At 41.4% G+C, this 25,364-nt stretch overlaps 1 protein-coding gene across 2 annotated transcripts in view; it reads left to right on the top strand.

Moving 5' to 3' along the window:
• The first annotated feature begins 415 nt into the window (after positions 1–415).
• The window catches only part of ENOX1 (ecto-NOX disulfide-thiol exchanger 1), a 550,861-nt gene continuing 525,912 nt past the window's right edge, over positions 416–25,364 (top strand). For both annotated transcript variants that reach the window (XM_066581809.1, XM_066581791.1), the window contains exon 1: positions 416–535. The gene's annotated coding sequence lies outside the window, so the exon portion shown is untranslated. The remainder of the gene's footprint in view (positions 536–25,364) is intronic.

Genomic DNA, 25,364 nt, shown 5'->3' with positions numbered 1-25,364 from the left:
CGATTTGTCCATTCACATGTAGTCTGTCTGTGGCTCGTGTATAAATTGTCCAGAAAAGAGAAAAATTCAGGTTGGCATGGCCAACTCTCCCTATACAGCATGGCACCATGCCAATTGTCAGGCAGGGTGACAATCTATGTGGACTTGTGTCATTCCCAGAAATTCCTGAGTTGGCACAGTCAGATGCCAGGCTGCCCTTGGCTGGTAATCCCTGTGTGTGAGATGTGATGCCCTCCTGCCTGCAGCATCTCTGATAGGCGCCCTCCTGTTAGTCCAGCCCAGGCTTTCCTCCTCTCCGGCAGCAGTAGCGGCGGCGGCGGCGGTGGCAGCGATCCTCCTCCTCCTCCTCCTCCTCCCCGGCTGGTATTGTTTATGAGTGGCTCTCGGTCGTGCTTCCCTCATCTGCCGGCACATCTCTCTCCCTGCTGCCAGGATCCCCGCCACGGGGCGTCAGTCTGCAGCATTTCCAGCGGCCGGGACTAGCTGCTTTCTCCAGGCACCGAGGACAGGAGGAGGGCACAGCACTGGCACAAAGGTAGGAGCGACAGCAGCATCCCCGTACTGCTCGCTTCCCGTCCTGGCAACGGTGCCCACTCGCCCCAGCATCATCACCCGCTGCCTGCGCCCTCCAGCAGCGGAGAAACTTTCCCCAGATCATCCCCTTTGTCTCATTCCCGGGACAGTTCCCTAGCTGGCAAGTGGCAGCCAAGCTGTCATCTCTGCTGGCCAACACGTGTGGGGTTCAGGGCTGGCACTGGAGAGCTGGGCACCCAGCCACTGGGCGCTGTGTCCAGCTCACACCCACTTGTATCTCCTATTGTACTTTGCTGGAGAGATGGGACAAAGACTTTGTGTTGGAGTGGATGGAGCTGTTACAATGTGCACACAAGTAGTTCTGTAGCTTCTGCTTGATACTTTGTTTCTATAGATTGCTTGTCTTAAAGGAGCCCTCCACCTGCATCCCAGAGAGGCACAGGTATGCAACTGTTCTCCCAACTGGAGGTAAAGTAGGGATCGGGGGGCAAATATTTCTCTGGACTGTCTATGGGTAATTTCATTGAAGATTACTACTTCCCAGCGTGACATTGCTGCTTAGGGCTCATTCACATGGGCGTTTGCATATTTGGTCCGTGAAAAACGCACCATATTCACTGTGCATATATATGTGCTTTTCATGCATATGTGTTTTTTAACCCACATGTAAAAACGCATACCATCTTATAGCAGCATGCATGAAAAACACAATGAATATACAGTATATGTAACTGTTTTTGGATTTTTTTTTCTACACTCCCATCGACTTACATGGGTGATTTTACTTGGACCAAAATAGGACCTGATGATCTTTTCTTGACGTGCATGAAAAACAGGTCAGAATACACCAATGGTGTAGTATGCTGTCCGTATTATGTGCGTAACACACACGCCCTTGTGAATGAGCCCCTATAGAGAACAATAGATTGGAGTCCTGAGGACTGTAGGGACAAAGCTTTGTTGGAGATGACAGGAGATGCTCCCAGGTGCATTGGTATTGCTATTGTCAGGAGGCTTGAGATACAGCTCCATTTAGTGTTGACAGCTGTACAGTGGCCAGTTAGTCGGTGCTGTGCCAAATTACATACTTCAGCCTGTAAGTGTTTAAGTGATTGGCATGGATGTTCCTGGCACTCTTTTATCTTCCATCTGACATTGTTTCCCCTTTGTGGAGGAGCTGTATGTCTGTTCTTCACTAGTGATGTATGGTATGTGCAGCAACAGACTTCTTACCAACCTCTTCTATGCCTCCAGGTCCTATAAGCCCCCTATAGAATAGCTGGCAGATCAAATTAAATCTTTATCCTCAGCATAGAACATTTGGTACTGGGTTCACGTTATTACCAATCACAAACTTCCTTGGACTACAAAGAATGATGTGTGCCTAGTTAGGATGGCAAATAGTGTGGGAATTGTAGAAAAGTTGCTAGAAGTTCCTTGGCTGGTTTTATTTGGTGTGTCTAACCTTACTAGTTAGATTTATAGACTGTTCTTAATGCGATGGCGACTTAGTCACTGCCTTGTTGAAAATCATGCCACCTCGTATATGCCATAAAATATGCATATCCCTTTTAATGCTGCATGTTGAATACCACCTAATTGCCTGTGTGTCTCTCAGCATTGTTCTCTATTCACATTACCTCCCTAATAAGGTTAGTAATTCTCTGTACACTTGTTCCCTCTGCTAAAAAGGCATTTGCCATCAATCAGTGTGTGCACTCTGTGCAATGCTTCAGTGTCCTACAGTCAGTCTACTGTAATAGATTGTATTAAAATTAAATAAGTCCTTATCTACAGATTTAGCAGAGCTGAGTTTGTCACTTGGCGCAATTTACCATGATCTTACAGTGCAATTGGTAATTTCTGCATGCAAATTTAGTGATAATCTTAAAGGGATTTTGCAGACCTTAAAGGCTCCTTTACATGAGCGCATGCGCATTTGTGCACGCCTCAGCACAACCTTTTTTGTGCACAGAATGATGCTTTTTGCGCTCATATTGGCATATTTTACTGTACTTTTTCCGCCTGCAGGGCATGTTCATCTGCTCATGGCAAAGAAAGACATGCCGCTCTCCAAATGTGTTCTTTTTTTACAGCAGAATTATGCCGTGTATTGCGCACATTTTCGTACTCCTCATTGACTTCTATGGGGACCTTTGATGCGCAGAAAAGAAGAGCATGCTGAAGATTTTTTTCGTGCGACCGAAATGCGTGTGTAAAATATAGAAATGTGAACAAATCCATTGAAATTAATTCTCTGCGTATTGCATGTGTAAATACGCCCGTGTGAAGGGGACCTTAAACGTATTCTTTGCTTAGTTAAACAGGCTGTATGTACAGTATAGGCATGTACAAGACACTTATTACAGAGGTGGCTGAGTTGGTTCCCCTGCTGATCCAGCACAGAAGCTCTGGTGGTCCCCTGTGGATATTTCTTATAAGCTTTTTTTTTTTTCTTCATAAACTGGATCTCCTTTAATGTAATGTTATTACAGATATTTCTAAGGCCATGTTCATAGAGGGGCAGACTTTTTCATCCAGACCCCCTGCACAAAAAAATCTCTGGCACTTTCAGTATGGGTGCTGCAGAAATAATCCGCTTTGCCAATGGACCTTCTTTGTAGGAATTAAATCCACAGCATGTAAAATGAGGGGTAAATTCGGTACCTAATTTTGCATTGAAAACCTTGTGAAAATTGGCATAATCTGAACAAATCTCATCCACATGCTGTGGAAATTTTCAACACAGAGCAAAGAGAGCCCTGTCCACAAGAAAATGGAATCATAGAATGGTAGGGTTGGAAGGGACCTCCAGGGTCATCGGGTCCAACCCCCTGCTCAGTGCAGGATCACCAAATCCCAGACAGATATTTGTCCAGCCTTTGTTTGAACACTTCCATTGAAGAAGAACTCCCCACCTCCCGTGGTAACCTGTTCCACTCATTGATCCTCATTGTCATAATATCTAATTTGTGTCTCTTCCCTTTCAGTTTCATCCTATTGTTTCTAGTCTTTCCTTGTACAGATGAGAATAGGGCTGATCCCTCTGCACTGTGACAGCCCTTCAGATATTTGTAGACAGCTATTAAGTCTCCTCTCGGCCTTGTTTTTTGCAAGCTAAACATTCCCAGATCCTTTAACCATTCCTCAGAGGACATTATTTGCAAACCGCTCATCAGTCTTATGCCTAGGTTCTCACCCTGGTGTATGTGAAATGTCTCCAAAAGGTACTCATACTGTGCTTATGCTCTCTTTACACTGTGGTAATTTTATGTTGTTTATTTGAGTAAGGGGGATTTGGTTTTGGTTACCTTCACATCCAGAACAAAATACCCGGACCAAAGAGAACAGCAAGTTGTACTATTTTGTCCAGTAAAATCTCAGCTGACATGCCAGAAGTCAGACAGACCCCATTATAGTTAATGGGGTCCATCCGGCGCTGTTCAGATCTGGGATGTGCTGAATATGGTGGTTCCGGTAATTAGGAAACCAGACGGATGTTGTGGAACGGGGCCTAAGGAATATTGAGAAACACTAAGTAATGAATACTGATGGGATGAAAGTAGAGATGGACCTTTATGGTGTATGAGTACAATTAAATATGATGAATAGGACAGTAAACTGTGGTGTACTGTATAGGAACAAGTTTTCAACAGTATGGGAAGTGGTATAGAGGTGTGTGTGTATACAGGATCTGTTCTCTTCTGTTTAAAATGGGTTCATTTGTATATTCACTTGATTGCTCATAAACTGTCTACATGGAGTTGTGACTGCTGTATGTATGATGACTTCTTAGTTTAGACACTTTTCATTTATTTTTGTGTAGTATTTTTGTTTTGAATTTGAGAAAAAAAGGTCTTTTGTTACTGAACATCATAATATCTGGTAAATATTTCATATTGTTCCTAGGTAAATTAATATTTTTATTTTGAGCTAGTCATTTTGCCAGCAGCTCTGAAACTCTGAAGCGTCAAATGAATCAGATATGACAGAGTTGCTTCTGTTTTCAATCCAATGCAAACTTTTGCTTAAAACCCAATGGGGCTCACGTATCAGTTTGTGACAGAAAAATGGCTATGACAGGTATACACAGCAGTTGAAATATGTTCCAGATTTATCAATGGAAGGTGCTGCTTCCCCTCTGACATTTATATCTGAAGCTAGTTGTATTGCTTTGTGGTCAGGCAGTTGTATTATTTGTATGCCAATAAATCACGGTCTCTCAGGTTACAATATTAATTCGTTTCGGGGTGATCATTGTAACTCGAGACCATAACTAAGAAGAAATGAAGAATGAATAAATTGAGCATACAACTAATACAGATAAAACAAGTCATTATATATATAAAAGTTAGAATGAGCTGCTGGAGGCTGTAAATCACTTTCTACCATGAGGACAGGAGCTTCTCCATGGTCCTGTACAATACACACAGTGTTCTGGAAAAATAACTGGAGCTGTCTTCACCCGGTGTCCAATGCATCAGCTCATCCTGGCAACACCTTATTTCACTCTCTCCACTGGGAGCACTCAGCTGAGCAGGGCATGAATGTGCATGGAATAGTCTGGAAGAGTAGCTGTTGATCAAACAAGCGTATTCAGCTATTGCTGGTGTATGGGCTTCATTACTCTATATTACTCAATGACACACATGTAATGTAGCCATTTATGACAAATGAAACCTCTTTATGCTTTTGGATCATGGTGTGGTTTCATACCATATGCACAATACATACTCTATTGTGTATTTAATATAAATATATATATTCTCTTTGCTTCCACTACATGGTGTTTTCTCCCTAATTCTATCAGGTGATATTCTGTATCACAATAAAATACATCTGAAATAAATGCCAAGCCTGCTGCCAAAAAACACCACTGACTGAAGGCCCTTTTACATGCAATGATTATCACTAAAACGACCACACGATTGAGCGAACTGATGACATTTTTGCATAAAATGACACTTACAGATAATGGCTTTTAATCATCTCTATTTCCTCATTAGCTAAAGTAAAGTCAGTACCAGTTGTTTGCTCAGGTGGGCGTGTGTTTATGTGAGGGATTATCTGACCAGCAGGATTCCATTGTCTACTCCCTATATGAGTAAACAATGTACTCATTACGTATACAAGACAAACACAATGAGTATATTGTTAAGTCCGCAAGCCGCACAAAAGGTTAAATGAATTCCATTCAAACTGAATGTCTTTTGAGCAGCTAGGAAACTATTTTTATATTGGCTAAAAGCCAGCGGTAAAAGACAAGTATATGAATAGTGCACGACTGCCTGAATTTACATGTAACAATTATTGCTTACTTTCGACCTTTTGAGCGATAATCGTTGCATGCAAAAGGACCCTCAGAAAAAAGTGACAAGTGGGGGGGGGGGGGAAGGCACTATTGTGCATTTAATATTTCCGTGTTGAATTGCCACTAACATGTGGCATTCTTCCAAAAACTGCTGTGTGTGAAATCTCACTTAAAAGGGTTTTCTGACTATCAGAAAAGATGTTAGAGTGCCATGTCTTCATGGTCGGTGTGGGTTTTACCGCCATAACAATTCCACAGAATGCAGCAGCTTGCCACCCATTGTGTAGGAAACTACAACAAAGCCCTAAAACTAGCAGCACCGCTTTGTACAGAAAACATTAAATTAGTTTCTACCCCTTCGCTTAGGTGATCAGTATAGAGTTCTAGAGGCTGAAACTTCACCGATCACAAGGTCATTACATAATTCCAACAATATCTCTGCAAGTGGAATACCCCTTTAAGGCCTCGAGATATATATATAGATATATATTTTTTTTTATGGATATGCATTTTCTAGTATCAAGACGAAGAAAACCTTGTAATTACTCATTAGCGATTCTTTAAGACTGTCTACAGCAGCACATTAAGACACTATGGGCCCTCCAGTCTCCCTATGCCATGATGCAGCGACTCTTTCGATATAACAATGTGAATAAGGGTCTTGTTTTTCTGCTGAAGTGTTTCTTTTAAGTGCTGTTACAGGTGGATAGCTTTTGACTCTCGGCAACTATATGATTAGTGTCCTGTCTTCTGTTTGAGTCTTCGTCCTCTCAATGGCTTGTTTATGATTTCTGTGATAGTACGGTATACATTTATCTTGTTGCTTGTCACAATCTTCCTCTTTTTTTCCCTTCAACTGTTCTGAGTATATTCCACTGAATTGGGCCATAATAAGATTACGCTTTAACATGGTCATTGCTGCTTCAAGTGGAAAAATCGACTCCATTTGATCACAGATCCACACATATACTTTTCTTGGTGTGAATTGTATTATCAAAAGTAGAAGAGCAAATTGTTTCACCTGGTTCACTGATATGTTCATTCTATTGACTGAAAGGTGTACCTCAATTTGCCAAAAGTGGTTCTCATACCTGGAAGTTTAATTTCTTCCCGGTGGACCTGACTGCTGAAGTGAAAACAGATTCGTGAAGCATGATATTTGAATCGGGTGAAATGGTTCACTAATCAAAAGCTTCCACCAATGTCAATGCTAGTGTTCAAAGATAACATACTTTTTTCATCACTGTCCATCTTCCACATTCGTAGAGTCACAGAAAAGATAGCAGCATGGGCAATCTTTATTGTTCTAGAGGCATCATACCATTTGAAGAATTTCTAGCTCATTCATCCTTGATCTTCCCTAGGGTAATGCACTCCACCAGCCCGTTTTGCTTCATGTATGCTTACTCTTATTTTTACGCAGATCACCCTCTATTAAAGGAGCAGGTGTGCTCCTAACCAATACCCTCTTTGCCTAGCTCTTGTTTCAGAGTACAGAACACTGCAGCATTCTCTATGTATATATTGTATGCACCTCTACATGTTACTTGGTTATGTTGTAAAGTAGGGCTCCAGGAGCTCAGAAACCTGTCCATTCCCGGACTGAAGGGGCTATAGTGTTTTAAAAAGCCACAGAGCCCATCCAGGGTCAGATGTTGCCCATTAATTATGGATAATATCATTTGACGTATCAGTATAACATGCTTGAAGATGAATTTTAAGTACCCTTAGGCATATGACCTGCTCATAAGTTCACAACTTCAAAACAGAACACATTTAGGTACTCAAGGCGGTATTAGTGTATCTTGACGCCACTGGAAGCTAGGGGTTTGACAGGAGGAACGCCCCTGTCACACCTTCAGTTCCCGATTGGGCTAAGAACCAAAAGTCCTGGAAGGAGAAAATAGCCGGTGGCGTGGCTGAGCCGAGGAGATGGGACCTGGGGATGTCCGTCACACCACTGCAGGCTGCTGTGGGCACGGGGGCAGTAGAACTGGGAGCCTACTGTGCCAGACTTCAGCGGGCAGCAGGACGAGTGCTTTGCCCGCAGGGGGAGCCGAACAGGTGGCAGACTGCACGGTCAAAACAACACTGACAGCGCTCCCACCTGCTTCTGCAGCAGGGGGAGCAGAAGCGGGAGGAAACAGTGCCATGCACCACGAGTGTGGCCCGGGAATAACAGCAGCAACACGACGGACACCGCTCCCGGCTACCTTGCCCACGGCGGCAGCGGTAGTGCAAAACTGCCGATGTAGGGTGAGCCGGAACAGGGGACAGCAGCAGGGAAAGAAGAACTCTCACTGCGCTTCCGCCTGCTTCGGCCACAGGGGGAGCGGGAGTGCAATGTAGCGGGGGACGGGGCTCAGCGGTGAGGCATGGGGAACACACCGTTCAGCAATTTATGGCACGGTAGACGGTTAGGGTAAGGGGTGGGTGTAACACTCAGCCTTATATTTTACAAGCAAGCCCAACTGTTACACTTTCCCATCACCCTAACCCTCCATCCCTTTCACAATTCACACCACGTTACTGGGGAAGGAGCCTAGGTGAAGGCAGCATCAGCTTAGTGAGCTGCCAAGACCTGCAGTCCATCGAGCTCTGCAGCCAATCAGGTACAGGGGGTGTCACCCCCTCTCAATCTTGACTCCACCAGTTCTTCCTGGTGGCGTCAAGATACACTAATACCATCCAAGGCTTGGATGAGGGGTAGATGGATTAGGTGGTTGCCATTCAGGGAGGGGGCAAAACAATTTTGAGTGGTGGATAATGCTGTATAATGCAAACATATATACATACATGGACATTAAAGAGTTTTCTGAGAGTCAGGGCTCACTCACATAAGCGTATTTAGACTACGTATTATGCGCACATTTTTTTTTTTGCATGTATAATATACAGTGTTAAAAGCCCCTTAATTTACATTGGGCCATTCAGACTTGCCCTAATTTGGTACATACATGTTGGACACCATTATAGTTTATTGGTGCATAAAAAAGACGCAATAAATGCGCATGTAATAAATGCATCTAGTGGTCAACAAGCTCTACACAAGAGCTTGTTGACCACTAGAGGTCACTACACACAAGGAGCCTCAGGGAGCCTTCTTATAGGCCAAGGGTGGAACCACTTTTAGGGCCTCAGGTGGCAAGACAGTTCATCTAATTATTTACACATCTGTCTGAGATGTAACTGCATGCTGAGTTTTGCAGCAGAACGACAACTTCTTCTAGGTGCTTGATTTATTTATTTTTTTTTGACAAAGAGTGTATTTTTCTACACGCTCTGCTGGCAGCAGCACATGCCTGCAATCATGCAATTATATGCACAGTAGTTTCTTTCCCATGAGTCACATGCTTAGTTTGTTGACATGTCATTTGTAACTTCTCCATGGGGTGTAATGGAGTGGGTAGGAGTAGGAAGCTAATTTTACCTTTGTTTTTAAGCTGCATACTTATCTGATTCTAGAGAAGTGTCTACATATCATTTAGATTTAAAACCTAAACATTTTATACATCGTAATATTTTTTCTAAAGTATATAATCTTTTCAGCTAACACTATAAATTTAGAGCAGATTACACAACATGGCAACAATCCCCAAACAGTCTGTCTGTTCTGTTTCTTTCTGGAGAAGACGTTGGCTTTGGTTTATATTCCTAGTCCTGTTAGAAGGCCTGCTAAATGTTGCACACTGACTTGTAGGAATGCTGCTTTCTAATAGGTGTCACTGCAGAGCGTTGTACTATCTCCCATTTGCATCCGTAATCTGTGGCCTGCTGGATTGCTGGAGGCATCATTCATATGGTGCGCCATGACTGATAATTCTCCCCCCATCGTGCCAGTAATTTGAGTTTGTTTAGCTTTGTCACAGATATTATTTCTTCCCCATTGAGATTATATATTTGCATTTGTAAGGACACCTTTATCAAGATTGAGGAAGGGGCTGTATGTGTGTATAGATTAGGAGTTTACTGAACATGTTGGAAAATATGGTGCACAGCGCTAAATTGGGCCAGGATGGATAATGGAGACAAAATTAAGGCCATCTTCTTTTTACAGATTAAGGCCTCATTCACAGGAGCGTTGCACTTGTACGCTGGTCGCATCATGGCCGAAAACCGTGTGAATGACGAATAGCTGAGATATAGTTGCGCAAAAATTTGTATTTATCTCGCCCATTCACACAACCGGATGCAGTGTATTACCATAGCCTAGGTGGGGTGATTCTAATAACTCCATTTACCCACCTATCTGTAATATTCTCTGTCTTTATGTTTGTCTTGTTCTTAGCCCAAGTCATTATTTTATGTTAGTCTTGAATAAAAGTTATATTTTAGTCTGTCTGTCACTGTGAAGGGCAGTGTATTAGCGGGAAAATACACCACAGCCCAGAAATCCCTCGGTCAGCATAACTCTTTGGGATTACTTCTGTTGGCTCTATAGAGGCACCCGTAAACATTTCCCAGCGTTGGCCGCTGCTAAACTCCCACGCCCTCCCTTTTATAGCAGCTCCCATAGAAGTCTATGGGAGCGGCCAGCGTATATCAGTCGAAAGATAGGGCAAAGCCTATATTTTCCGGCTGTAATATAAAATCGTCCACTGTATTTGGTTGCCGATGTCCTATCTTTCCGTTGTTTTTGTGCGGCTAAAAATCGCTCATCTGATTGAATGCATTGGAATCCAATTCTTCAGATGGTCATGATTTGTTTTTATTACGGCTGAATTAGCCATGTAGAAATGCTTTTGTGAATAAGGCCTGAAACAGCAAAAAAATGTTTTGCCAAGATGGCCCTTCATAAAAATGACACTTTTTTTCTTTTTTAATTCCTGCATTTATACTGTTCCCACACAATGTATTCCTTTCTATAGTGCTGCGTAAAAGCTGGACCTGCCCATTATACATATCAGTTACTGAAGGTTGTGTTGAGGGACCGGGCCCCAGATCAGTATAACCAGCTCTCTTTTCACCATTGCTATAATGAATCCACCTGGTTAGATAATTAAGCTCAGTGTTGTGGAGTATGGAACGGCAACAGATCTGTACTGGGACCAGCGGAATATATTTAGCAGACATTTCTTGGAAGCTGTTACGGGAGGTCTCCGATGCTTTCACAAAATGTATTCATTACTGATGAGAATTACTGCCAGAGCACCTTATCTAAAATATGTGCCCCTTACAGTTTCATGTGTATGGTAGTACAGTATATAATATGTACAGTACTGTGCAAAAGTTTTAGGCAGGTGTGGAAGAAACGCTGCAAGTAAAAGTGTTTTGAAGAATAAAAATGTTAATAGTTTATTTTTGTCAATAAACAAAATGCAAAGTGAAAAAACAAAAGAAATCTAAATCAAATCAACCGTTGGTGTGTCCACTCCTTGCCTTCAAATCAGCATCAATCCTTCTAGGTACACTTGCGCAAAGTCAAATTTTGTAGGATTTTGGCTAATTTCACGTGGGTGAGTGGAATATCCCCGCGAATGCAAGGCATTTCTAGATCAAAACTGCCACGCATCACTTCAGGGAAGTAGCGATCCTCCGCCGTGGGCCATGAGGTTTCTCCCATTGTTTTCAATAGGGAAACCCCACCTCACAAAGCATCGCATGCACCAAGCATGTGGTACGATGCTACCGCCGGCCCGATTGAAAACAATTGGTGATGCGATACAAGAGCACGCCCAAAGATAGGACATGCCGAGATACGTTTTCTGCATTGCAACGCAATGCAGGGGAAAAGTAGCTCCTGTGTACAGTGCCATTAAAAAGGATGGGGTTCATATTTGTGCGTCTCACAACGCACAAATCTCGCACGATTTTCTCGGTCTCGTGAAAACAGCCTTATAGTTAGGTGTATGATTAACAAATGTATGCTATAGGTGATAATGATCATCATTTTCATATGTAGGTTAAAACAGTCATTAACTGGAACAGAAACAGCTGTGTAGGAGGCTTAAAAGTGGGTGAGGTACAACCAAACTTTGTTAAAAAAAGGTGAGGCATCATACTGGAGGAAATTTACTAAGTCCGGCATTTCAGACATTGGGCTTAATATAATTTCCCCCAGCGCGAACATTTGTGGCGTACATTTCCGGCATAATTTGCGCCAGCTTCTGTTGTAAATTATTATACATAAATGTGTACGACCATACCACTCCCAACAATCCACGCTCATTTCCCACGAAAGCTACGAGGCTGGCGTAGAAGGCTGGAAAGGCACAACATTTTTACGCAAGCAGACCTTGCCCCAAATTTTGCGACTTTCCCAAAACCGTTTTCTGACGTGAAGCCTTCTTAAATATCCCCCTGTATTCGTAGTTTATGCTGGAGGTATATGTCAGAAAGATAGTTCTTGATGCCTCTGATGTATGCCACTGTACCGGCATACCGTGGTACAAGTCGCCCACAGACTCTTATTTTAAGAATGTATACCCTATGGCATCCATATTTTTTTATGATATGCCTATGCATGGAGTAGCACAGAAGGCTGCACTATTCCAAACAGGAGAGATAAGGGTATACCCACCTATGCCATGCCGACAGAGGCCAAAATATTTTGGCATGGCATAGTTTTCCCTTTGTGCATGGCAAGGGGGGGCGAGTCTGAATTTACTATTAGGGCCCATTCACAGAGGCGTATTTTCTATCTGTGTGTTGTCCATATTTTTACTGACTAAATCCAGACAGCACATGTAGTAAATTGGTGTATTCAGGCATATGTTTTTTCTGTAAACTGATATGTGTTTAAAAAAAAATGCCACATGTCTAACTTGGTTTGTATTCAGGAATAAAAATCACCTATGAAAGTCTGTGGGAGCATTAAAAAGATGTGAAAATAAATGCTACATGTGTGTGTGTGTGCTGTGTTTTTTTTTTTTTGTTTGTTTTTTTTACATATGTTATCAGGAGACAATGAAAAAAAAAAATGCCATCAATTGGGTCTTCTTGCACATTAATTTTATTTATGTACGTGCATGAAAAACAGATGACACATGGAGGTAGAAAAAAATGCAGATACACACACAGTGAAATCTGTCTGTTTTTCATGGACCAGAATTCCTTAGACCTGTGTGAATGAGCTCTTACACTGCATATGTTACTAATCACCAATTGCACATCTTGTGTGAAGGTGGCCTCACTAGTTGGGTCAGTGTCAGCAAGGGGGGAGAGCACTTTGTTACTCTTTGCTCAGAGTTTTTATCCCATGCAAGTTCTCCTAAACGGGACATACGGAGAAAGACTCTGCCATTTTTTAATTTAATAAAAAATAAACCAAAATGCGGAAGCAGCGTGTGAAAAATTAAGTACACTCCATGAATCACTAGCTTGCAGAACCACCTTTAACAGCAGCAACTTGAAGTAGTCCTGTTTTGTATGACTTTATTGGTCTTTCGCATCATTCTGGAGGAATTTGGGCCCACTATTTTTTACAACATGGCTTCAGTTCATTAAGGTCTCCTGGTATTCATTTATGCACAGCGATATGAAGGTCTCCTAACAGCATTTCAATTGTTTTGAGAGATGGACTTTTGCTGGGCTATTGCAACGCCTTCATTCCTTTCTTTTCAGTCATTCTGATGTAGATTTGCTGCTGTGCTTGGGATCATTGTCAAGTCTTGGCCAAGCTTTATACAGCAGAGTTCATAGTCAATTCAATGACGGCAAGGTGCTTAAGTCCTGTGGCTGCAAAACTAGCCCAAATCATTATCCTTCCACCAATGTGCTTGACAGCTGATATGAGGGGTTTGTGCTTATATGCTGCATTTGGTTTTCACATTAGTAATGGCATTATGGCCAAATATCTCCATTATGGTCTTGTCCGTCCAAATGACCTTGTTCCAGAAGTTTTGTGGTTTGTTCAGATGCAACTTTGCAAACGCTGGCAGTGCTATCATGTTCTTTTTAAAAAGAAGAAGCTTTCTCCCGGCAAACCTTTCAAACAAACCATGTTTGTTCAGTCTTTTCCTAAATGTAATGCTATGAACTTGAACATTTAACATGCTAACTGAGGCCCATAACCCTTCTGAGGTTAGTGGGTAGCAAAAAATTGCTTCTCTAATATGCTTGGCGATGTCTTTCTTCCTGGGTATTGTGTGAATGCTCCACACCAGAAAAATGCCCAAACTTCTGCTTTTATAGATGCGGTCACACTGGCTGATGATCAATTAATCAAGAGCACCTGCCTGCTATTTACCCTCTTTATTCCTATGGAAGCAATAAGTATGTACTTAATTTTTCACACACTGCTTCTGCATTTTGGCCTACTTTTTATTAAATAATGAGACAGTGTAATTTATTATCTGTTTTTGTTCATCTGAGGCTGCATTAACCTAATTTTAAATCCTTCTAAAGACCACATTTTTTATATGCTGATATGTAAAACTATAGAATGCAAATATGATGTACTATTTATATAATATAGCTGTGGCAAAAAAAACTTGCCATTAACATTCATTCGTTTGTGTGACATAATGTTGCATCTTCCTAATATACAACTACCTGATTTGCAGAAAAAGCAGCTGTCCTTCCATTATCACTCTCTTTTACTGATAGGTTCCATACATATGGTGACATCTTTACTTCCTACAGTGAAAGTCCTGCCATGCTACAAGTTCATTGTATGCAAATAAGAAAAGTAATTGCATGCAGAAGGTAATGACTAGCACAGCATAATCACAGGGCCTGTCTGCTCTCCATGCCCTGCAAATAATTTACTGCTGAGTGACATGCACATACCGGCCAGCTCCCTGTCACATCATTAAGACTACTTTATACTTGGATGATAAATTTCTATCTTACTGTTATGTGTCTTATCCCAAGATACAGCCTTTCTAACTAGAAACCCATCAAAACCAGAGGACTGAGCCAGTTATAGACAAATGTTTTCAGAACCGACCTGCCGAGGTCACCCAATATAGATGATCTGAGCCTCCAGCAATCACTACAAGTTTGCAGTTGACATAAGATAGGGGAATAAGAGGTTTCTCTTCACATTACTAATGGTAGCAGCTGCTGTACACTTGATGACTGCTTTAAGTGGTTGGGTTATGAAAGGCACCTGCAATATTGCTTTACTCTGCTTTATCTGAATAAAAACATGCTTTAAAAGGAAACCAGCATGATTAATAATAATATGCAGCACAGATATACATACTGTAACACCAACCCCAGCGTCGTCAAAGGGAAGCTTCACCTCTGCAAGTAAATGATATAAAATGCGTGGCCCAGATTTAACCTGATCTCATTGATTATCACATACAATTTTTAACTATTGCAATGCATTATTTAGAATAGCTGAAATCACTGTTCAATTATACTTGCGTTGCCCCATCATGGGGAATTTTCGGACCAATAAAACAGATCAGTCAGAAAGGAGAGATTTGTTACCAACTGCGAACAGTTCCAGGCACTGACTCATTGCCTATTGCATCGGCTGAATTATCTGGAGAGCTCTTAGTAACTTGCAACTCTAAAGAGTAACATAGTATGTAAGACTGAATGAAGACAATGTCTATCTAGTTCAGCCTGTTTCAAACCCTAGTTGATCCAGAGAAAGGCAAAAACCCCAAGAGGCAGAAGCCAATTAGCCCATTTGGGGGAAAATTCCTTCCTGACTTCGTAATGGCGATCAGAATAATCCCTGGATCAACCTTTGATAGTTCGTACCTGAATACAAGACCCGGAACTACAAACCCACTGTTCATCTAATGTCTATATCCTGTAATATCCTTCCGCTTGAGAAAGACGTCTATGGTAAAATAGTAAGAGATCTAAAATTTTTCTATGTAATTTCCCATAGAATAATTATCTTATCTTGAACCTTATGGTGTATTCACATGGTGCAGAGAACAATTGCCACAAAATTGTTGCAACACTTTACTTTGTTGCTAAATCAAGGAGGCAAAACTGTAGGGTAAGTAATAAGAATCCAGAGAATGGGAAAACCTTCTGATAGAAGTGAAATCACTACACTAGATGTACTGAACCCACATAGAAGCTTCTCGTACCCTTTTCTGCATGTGTAAGGTTTATGTATCAAGCAGTTAAAGGGGTTGTCCCGCGAAACAAAGTTGGGGTATACACTTCTGTATGGCCATATTAATGCACTTTGTAATGTACATTGTGCATTAATTATGAGCCAATCAGGAGGCTGGAATCGGCAATGGACCGCACAGAAGACCTATGGTCCACCGAGGGTGAAGATCCCGGCGGCCATCTTCACAAGGTAAGTAAGAAGTCACCGGAGCGCAGGGATTCGGGTAAGTACTATCCGTTTTTTTCTTTAAACCCCTGCATCGGGTTTGTCTCGCGCCGAACGGGGGGGCTATTGAAAAAAACAAAACCCCGTTTCGGCGCGGGACAACCCCTTTAACATAAAGAACTCCATGAATGTAGAGTTCATGCTATGAAAAAAGTACAACAGGCTACAAAGTTGTGAAAGTTATGACGATAAGGAAAAATACTTAGCTATCAATCAGCAGGGTTAGGGCGCCCACCCACTGGCGATTTTTTTTTTTTTTTTTTTTTTTTTTTTTTTTTTTTTTCCCTGCGAAATTCGCAGCATTTTTTTCTCTGCAGGGGTCTATGGGACTTGTAATGTTAAAATCGCGATCGCGCAAAATCGCGATTTTGCGGTAAATTGCGATTTTGCGCGATCGCGATTTTAACATTACAAGTCCCATAGACCCCTGCAGAGAAAAAAATGCTGCGAATTTCGCAGGGAAAAAAATCTCCAGTGGGTGGGCGCCCTTATAGTTCAATAGTTTTGTCCGTTGTGAAGAGCAGTGTTAAATCACTGTGGCTATTATCTCTCTAGTGCAAGGCTGACATTGAAAGGCTGTCTCGTTGCTATGGCTTCTGTGCAGATTTGCACCTTGAGCAATGTGAGTAAATAAATCCCACAGACTTCTATGCAGGCATAAAAATATTTCTGGCCAGCCGTCACACTTAACTAGAGTAATCCCCATGAGACATTGGATGTTCAATGCTTAGTGAGTACCGACATTACCACCCGAAGATATGACTAATATTGTAGATTGGCAGTTGCAATGTAAACATATCTGTATTACAATGGTACTATTTAATGTACCAATGGAATGAATGAATATCATGAAAAACGTTTAAAAATTTCTAGTGAAATGGAAAATGACTAGTTTTTAAAAAATAAAATATTAAAAATTTTTTTGTTGCCTCATTGATTGCTTTTTATTACATTTTTCTTAGACAGGGTGAAAAAAGTGCAAAACTGACATTGTGTTTTTTTGTTTTTTTTTGGACGTTCACCATTCAACTTCTGATCATTTGCTCACTTATAGCCTGTACTGCAATACTTCCGTATTGCAGTATGTGGTATTGCTACAAGCATTGTATTAAGACAGACCATAGGCCTGTCTTAATAGGCAAAAATACATGGCAGTCCTTGGGGCCTTTAGAACGCCCTGGGCTGCTATGACTATGAAACGGCAACGTGTGATCTTATTGCTGAGAGGCCGTTTGGGACCCTAACTCCCATCAGAGCATTTAAAGAGTTAACAGCCGCAATCAGATTAAAAGCTGATCTCCATAGTGGCTGTTGGGGGCTAGTGTCAGATGACAAAGACAGCTGGCATCCACCGTGTTTAGAGTGGGCTCAGCTTCTGGGCCTACTGAAAAGGAATCCTGCCACTAGAGGGCTTTCATATATGTCATTTGGCATCAAGGGGTTAATATTGATGATCTAACATTAGGATAGGTCATCAATAGAAGATTGTGGGGGCCTGATGCTAGGGCCCCCTGCTGGTAAGCTGTTTGAACGGGCCGTCATATGGTCCCACTTCCACTTCCCCTTGTTCATGACTGTGATAGTTTTGAGCTGCAGTACCAGGTACAGCCATTATATAATATTTGGTGCCGTGTCTGATAAACAATGAAGAGGCTGCAGTGGCGGCCAGTAGGCGCTGCCCCTTCAATCAGTGAGGGTACTGAGAGACAGACCCGCACCAATCTGATATTGATGGCCTATTCTAAGGATCCTAAAACCTCTACAACTGTATAAGCTGTATTTGTATTGTATTTTCCCTGTACACTACAGATATAATGCCTTGTTCATTGACCTGAATAACATTTTAATTTACAATTACACTAAAGTTAAATCCGATTCTGTTAAAATCTTTTATTGCTTTTACATTTTTTTTTGCCAATGTTCTTAAAATAAACCAATTTTCATGCTAATCAACCTATGCCATTTCTCTTAAATGGGTTTTCATACAGTGATCTTCATTTAATCTAGCCCAAAATGTCTGATTATACTGATAATTGCCAAGTCAAATGAGTTCAGATCATTATCTGATCAACACAAAAATGTATGACATGTCATCATCATTACCAGTATGATTAAAATGTGCAGAGAGTGAATAGACAGGAAGAACCCATTATGTGCAATGTCAGGGATTTATTTTGTTGCAACTGGAACAATTGAAGGGCTTGGGGGAAAATGATCAAAGTCCACTTTTTCGTGTCTTTGTTTTTTTTTTTAACCCCTTCCTCCCCATAATATACATGTATGTCATGGGTGGGAAGAGGTTTCCATGAGATGTTGTCCACATAAAGCATGTAGATGGCGCAGGCTCAGGAGCTGATCCAGCAGCATCTACAATGGGAGCCATCTGGGGTTCTGTTGCAGTGGCAGAGATTGGAGAGAACACTGATCCCTGCATTTAACTCTCTACATGCCAGAATTGTCCTGATGTCATCTAAATGCTGATGGCCAATGGGTTTCCAAGGCAGCCGGAAGCCTAACAGTGGCCTTCAGGTCTGCTATAGCAAGTACTGCCAATGAACCAGATAATACACTACAGTACAGACGTACTGCAGTGTATTATCTAAGCAATCCTGGGATCACAGGTTGAAGTCCCTTGCAGGGACATAAAAAAGGTGTATGTGTCTATATATTTTATTATTATTTTTTCTTAATTAACGTGAGATAACCTTTTTTGTACACTCTTCCTTTTTTTTCCTTTGTAAAAAAAAAATAAATTTGGAAAAATTGTGTTTTGGTATCCCTGCATTCAAAACAACCTGTACGATAAGTTGAACATGCTTACTTTTTATCCCAAATGACAGGAGAACCTAAAAAATGAAGCCAATGTGCTTTCTTGTTAATTTTGCCTCCCAATAAAAAACAAGAAAAGTGTATTTTATAATAAATTATATATACCCCAAAATGGTACCAATAAAAAGTACCGCTCGCCACACAATTAAGTAGCCATTATATGGTTGTCAATGGAATAATAAAATTGATGGCTTTTAAAAATTGGAGATGAAAATCCCCCCCCAAAATAGTTGTGTCCTTAGGTACCGTACTAGGCTGCATCCTTAAAGGGGTTAAACAAAACTTGCCATTTTGTAGATTAATGCTGTAAAATGTGTTGGTGAAGGCAGATAAATGAAAAAAATCATCACAACGCATCCCCGAGCTGTGGAAAGAAAATATGGTTATTGGACGAGCAATGCAAACATGATATGTTCAAAACTTCTCCGGCATTTTTACATCTATTTTATCTGTGCCAGTGTCCTTTTTCATATTCAAAAAACAAGGGCCTGGAAAATTACGTCTGTAGCGCCCCATACTGTGCAACATCACAATGTATACAGTTGACTTTGAACTTTGTCGGAATTCACAAAGCATAACTCCAAAGATGCTGGAACACTGAATAATCTATACTCTACTCTTCTCCCATTACATGTGGACTAATACAATGATGTACAGGCTCTAAAACTATTTGTAACAATGGAATACAATGATTGCCATGACAATTTGTCACAATCATGCGAAGTTCCAGATGATGATAAAGAGAAAGAGGGGAAAAAAACGTTTTTCTTTTTATCATATAACTTTATCATGTGTTCAGCTTTAGAAGTGTTCCAACATGTATTGCAGTGTTCACAATTCCATTTCTGTATATACTTTGGGCTTGATGAGTTGTGAAACTTTTAAATAAAAGAGCCATTCCTGTGAAACATTTTTCTCTTTTTGTTAAATTCATGATGTAACTAGTCTCCCTTGTTAAAAAGTTGTACTTTGATTTGAAGGAATGCTGCCATCCAATAGGTGGTGCTGCATAGGTATTTTTCCATCTTCCTTATTTGCATAAATTACCCAGATGAGCTTGCATGGCCTCCCCTGGGTAAGTCTCCTCACTCACTTTTTAGGTGTCTTCTCACACCCCTTCTGAATGCTCTCCTTGGGGAAAGATGATGCCATCCCCCGACCCACTCACCCCTTAGGTGTCTTCATACACCTTTTGAGTGTTCTCCTTAAAGGGGTTGTCCCGCGCCGAAACGGGTTTTTTTTTTTTTCAATAGCCCCCCCGTTCGGCGCGAGACAAACCCGATGCAGGGGTTTAAAAAAAAAAACGGATAGTACTTACCCGAATCCCCGCGCTTCGGTGACTTCTTACTTACCTTGCGAAGATGGCCGCCGGGATCTTCACCCACGGTGGACCGCAGGTCTTCTCCCATGGTGCACTGTGGGCTCTGTGCGTTCCATTGCCGATTCCAGCCTCCTGATTGGCTGGAATCGGCACACGTGACGGGGCGGAGCTACGAGGAGCAGCTCAACGGCACGAGCGGCCCCATTCAGAAGGGAGAAGACCGGACTGCGCAAGCGCGTCTAATCGGGAGATTAGACGCTGCAATTAGACGGCACCATGGAGACGAGGACGCTAGCAACGGAGCAGGTAAGTGAATAACTTCTGTATGGCTCATATTTAATGCACGATGTATATTACAAAGTGCATTAATATGGCCATACAGAAGTGTATAACCCCACTTGCTGCCGCGAGACAACCCCTTTAAGGAGGGACGACACCCCTCTTGACTTACGTCACAGGCCTCTCCCTAACCAAGCTAGACACTTGCACACTGATGAGGAATCACCCCGAAACAGCTGTCTGTATATGGTTTTCTGGCTTATTTTACTATTCCCAATTATTGTTTTACAGACTTGTTGAAAAGTCATACATTAATTTGAAGGAATACTGCCATCCAATAGGTGGCGCTGCAGAGGTATTGTTCCATCTTCCTTATTTGCATACCTTTCTATACAAAACTCCTGGCCTCTTTTTCCTTAGATAGTCGTGTGATCTCAACTGTGATCCGCTCTACTTGAGACTATTTGCTCCCAAATTAGTCAGTTTTTCAATTCGCATAAATCCTCTGCGATGGACCCTATCACACAAGCTCTTTAGAGGATCACAGTTAAGCCGGTCTCACACAACCGGGTCTGAATTGTGGAATCTGCGATTGTCCCCTGCGCGGACGATTCATGGTATTCCGCATTCATTCAAAAAATAGAACATTCACATGTCCACTAAAATGAGTGGACAGCTATTGCGATTTCCGCTTGCAGAAAATAAATTACATGCTCTATTCTATACAGCATGTTCTATTTTCGTGCGGATCTCGCAGTTGACATTGTGGATAGGTCGCGGATATCCACATCGTCACAGTCATCCGCAATACAGAGAATCAGAGGTACGCGCATTCGCCGACCGGGATCAGGGCGAGATTCCGCTGCGGGCTCCCACATGCAGAATCCATCGCGTCCATGTGTGATTGACCCTACTGTTGATCATTAAAGGCTCTTGTCACACAGTTATAATAAAGGAGATCACAGTTCATCCCCCATGACTTTGTACTTATAGTCTGTAGCTTATTTAGGTGAATATGAAATACAAATGGTAATGGCAGTCAGTGGGTGACTGACTCTTGGCAACCTACCGATCAGCTGTTTCATGTCCTTCATTGTTTAGAATGCTCCGTATATTTAGTAGCAATGTGAATGTGTAAGAAAAAAAAATTGTATAAGCTAATATATTGAAATTTGATTGCCTGCCTGGAGCAACGTAAAATTCACAACTTGTGTTGTCTAGATTGGTCTTTATACACAACTTCACTATTGTTAAAGCCGTTTCTCCGGTGTACAAGCTCATTGTGGACTCTGCCTTGTATATAGGTGAAATGTCATTTTATGTATTTCAAGAAAATATGTAGCACTAGAGCAGTTGAAATTAATATCTTTTAATATAAAACTTTTATCCTCTCCACAACCTGAAATCAGTGCGGGGAGACAGATAAATTGTCCCTGATTGACAAACCCCTTCCTGTCTGAAGTGACAGATCACAGTGGTCCTAAACTGCTTGAGCAAGGAATTTACTGGCAGATGTGTCTATTCTTCAGAGATAATTACCTCATTCACCGCAGACATATGTAACTAAAAATACATACAATACAATGCTCATCCTGAGCCTTATCGCCAGGCTTTACTTATGTGCTCTGCTCATTGGCTTATATAGAAAATTAAAAATTTCCCTTTGATGTGGTAGCATATGATTAGTAGTGTATTATGATAATAAAATCCATTTCGCACATAAGTTATAGAGATGCTTCCATTTAATAGGATTGTATTACAATGCTGCATACAGCACCACTTAATGTGCGCAAAATGAAAAAAAATCTTTCTTCTAACTTTTTTAGCTTTCTGTATGTAGGAGATGTTATATTTTGGAAATATTTTTCACTATGATGTATGCCTTTTAGTTTATATTACATGAAAAATAGCTCTAAAATATGTTGAAAACTAAATGACCAACAGGTGTTGCATTTTTGTTTTTTGTGCTTTAGTTGGTAGACTGTAAATGCCAGTGCCTACTGTTATGTTGAAAATAGGTCTGGGCATCTAATCAAAATACTAACGACCACTTGTGTGTCCGTGAGTGAGTTACATGCTCTGCCCCTGATCACATGATGGTGACATCATCAAAGGTCCTATTCCATAGCAACTGAGCCTGCAGGAGTTTGTAGGGGATGCATAACTCACTCTGGATGACCTCCGGATGAAGGACCTGTGATGACGTCTCCGTCATCTGATCAGGGGCACACATCATGACCAGAGGGTGATCAGTGTGTGTAGCGACTCTGCTGTGTTGCTTTTCATCCCTGTTGTATGAAGAATGTATGTAGCAAAGCTGTGATGTACATGTAGCAGTGCTGTGTGTGTGTGTGTGATGTGCGTGATGAGATTTAGACTTTGTGGAGAGCTAGGGATAGGGCACAGAGCCTATATGGCTGCACATGGAACCCCTATGTTTTGTACTACAACTCCATTTGTCATTGTATGGTGCTCTGTGCAGGACCGTATTACAGAGGTATTGTCAGCTAAAAGGCTAGTAGTGGTTAATGCCTCCTATGATACAGCATTTCATGGGACATTGCATTATTATTATTTTTTTAGTCCATAGGCATGCAAAGGTATTGTTTTGCCCCATAGACTGCTATGGTTGCCATATTATAGGTCTGTGCAACTCAGAACTTGTATAAATATATGGCCATATGCATGAGCACTGATCATACATGGTAAGATATCTTAAAGGTGTTTTCTGGGCAAAAAGTCAATGGGAGTTGAAGCGGCTATTACGCTTCCGGCACTTCTGCCTCTGACACCAAGGACAGACATGGAAGTATATTAACAGCTTTGTCTTCCATTGATTTCAATGGGAATTAAGCCAGCTAGGACACTTCTGCTCCCATCTCCTATAACACAAGTCGTATCTTCTGCATTGTCGGTGGGCCGAGTGATCAGATGATCACCAGGGATCCCGTATGGTGGAGTGCCAGTAATTAAAGGGGTTGTCCTGCGGCGAAATCCAAATTTTTTTTTTTTTTTTAACTTACCCCCGCATTCTGCCCCATTAAAATCAATTCCGTTAGTTATTTAAAAAAAAAAAAATCACTTACCTGCATCCCCGTTCGCGCAGCATCTTCTTTTCTTCTTTTAAAGATGGCCGCCGGTCCTTTCCCATGGTGCACTGCGGTTTTCTCCCATGGTGCACCGCGGGTCTTCTCCCATGGTGCACCATGGATTGTCTTCTCCTTCCTTGCGTTCCACTTCCGATTACAGCCACCTAATTGGCTGATCGGCACCACGTGACGGGGCGGAGCTACGATGACGACGCGTAGACCAGCTCTCCGGCGTGAGCACACAGCAGAAGACCGGACTGCGCAAGCGCGTCTAAAGAAGCAAGAAGACACCGAAATTAGACGGCTCCATGGAGACGGGGACGCTAGCAACGGAGCAGGTAAGTGAATAACTTCTGTATGGCTCATATTTAATGCACGATGTATATTACAAAGTGCATTAATATGGCCATACAGAAGTGTATAACCCCACTTGCTTTCGCGGGACAACCCCTTTAACTATTGATGACCTATCCTGAGGATAGTTCATCAATAATTTTTGCCCAGAAAACCCCTAAAACATCACTTATAACCCTCTTACCCTCCTGCATTCTCTCTAGGGATAGTCAAATTAACATAAATTGTGCAAAAATCAAGCCTAATCTTTAAATACTACTTAGCCATCAATAGTGTATGAAGATAAAACAGATTTAGCTGGTTGGAAAGAATCTTTGTGTAACTCTAGCTGTACATATTATCCAAGCACTTGTTATTACTCACATAAGCCAATTCTGGTCAGTTTCTGATTGTACTGATCATATATCTGTATTTCCAGTGCCAACTTAAAGCAAGTTGAACAATGTTACTACACTTGAGTTAAAGCGGATAATTTATTTAGCTATATTAATAATTGCATAATATACATTTTAGGTTATTTTTCGTGATTGTCCAGTTTGAGTAGTTGTAAGTAAAGCATATTCCACCCCATCCATATTTCCCTTGAGAATTCTGCTCCTTTTACCCCCTCTTTTATGTTAACATCTGACATATGGTGTCCTCTTCTCAGAAGATCAAAGAAGAATACTGAGCAATGAATAGGCAGAGGACAGAAGGCTCGGGGAAATGTCTTAATTATATGTAACCCTATTGGGAACTATATCTAGCTAATGGCTCCCTCACACCAGTGCTCATAGGGATGTTCAGATCTTCAATAGTTGGATCCAGTCTTTGCAACATACTGCATGTTGTGATAATTACATAAAGGGGAAAGGTTGATTCATTTATGTCTGAATATACTCCCGAATTTTTTAATAGAATTTTTGTAATTGCAGTCTTAGTAAGTATCTATCTATCTATCTATCTATCTATCTATCTATCTATCTATCTATCTATCTATCTATCTATCTATCTATCTATCTATCTATCTATCTATCACTGTACATTGATTGTCACCATTAACATCTTTCCTTGTTCCAGAGGGACTCGCAATCTAATTTCCTTATCACAGACACAATTAATACTGAAAGAACGGTAACAGTATTGCAGTACAAATGTGAGTCCCATTGAACAAGAACACAAATCACATAACATAACCCATAGTTTGTTTTAAAAAGTCATTCTGCTATTATCAATGGGGTCTATTATGAACAGTGATTCTAACTCCAGGTTGTTATGTAAGCTTGAACCTTTGTAAATTCTTATTACTCGCAATTACAGATTGTGACAGAATTGCAAACAGTCCAAGGGTATTAGTGTATCTTGAAGCCACCGGAAATAGTGGTGGAGTCAAGATACAGGAGCTTTGACAGT

Source organism: Eleutherodactylus coqui, chromosome 1 (assembly GCF_035609145.1).
Source record: "Eleutherodactylus coqui strain aEleCoq1 chromosome 1, aEleCoq1.hap1, whole genome shotgun sequence".
In the NCBI taxonomy this organism is placed as follows: domain Eukaryota; kingdom Metazoa; phylum Chordata; class Amphibia; order Anura; family Eleutherodactylidae; genus Eleutherodactylus; species Eleutherodactylus coqui.
This window is presented reverse-complemented; position numbering and strand designations above follow the sequence as displayed.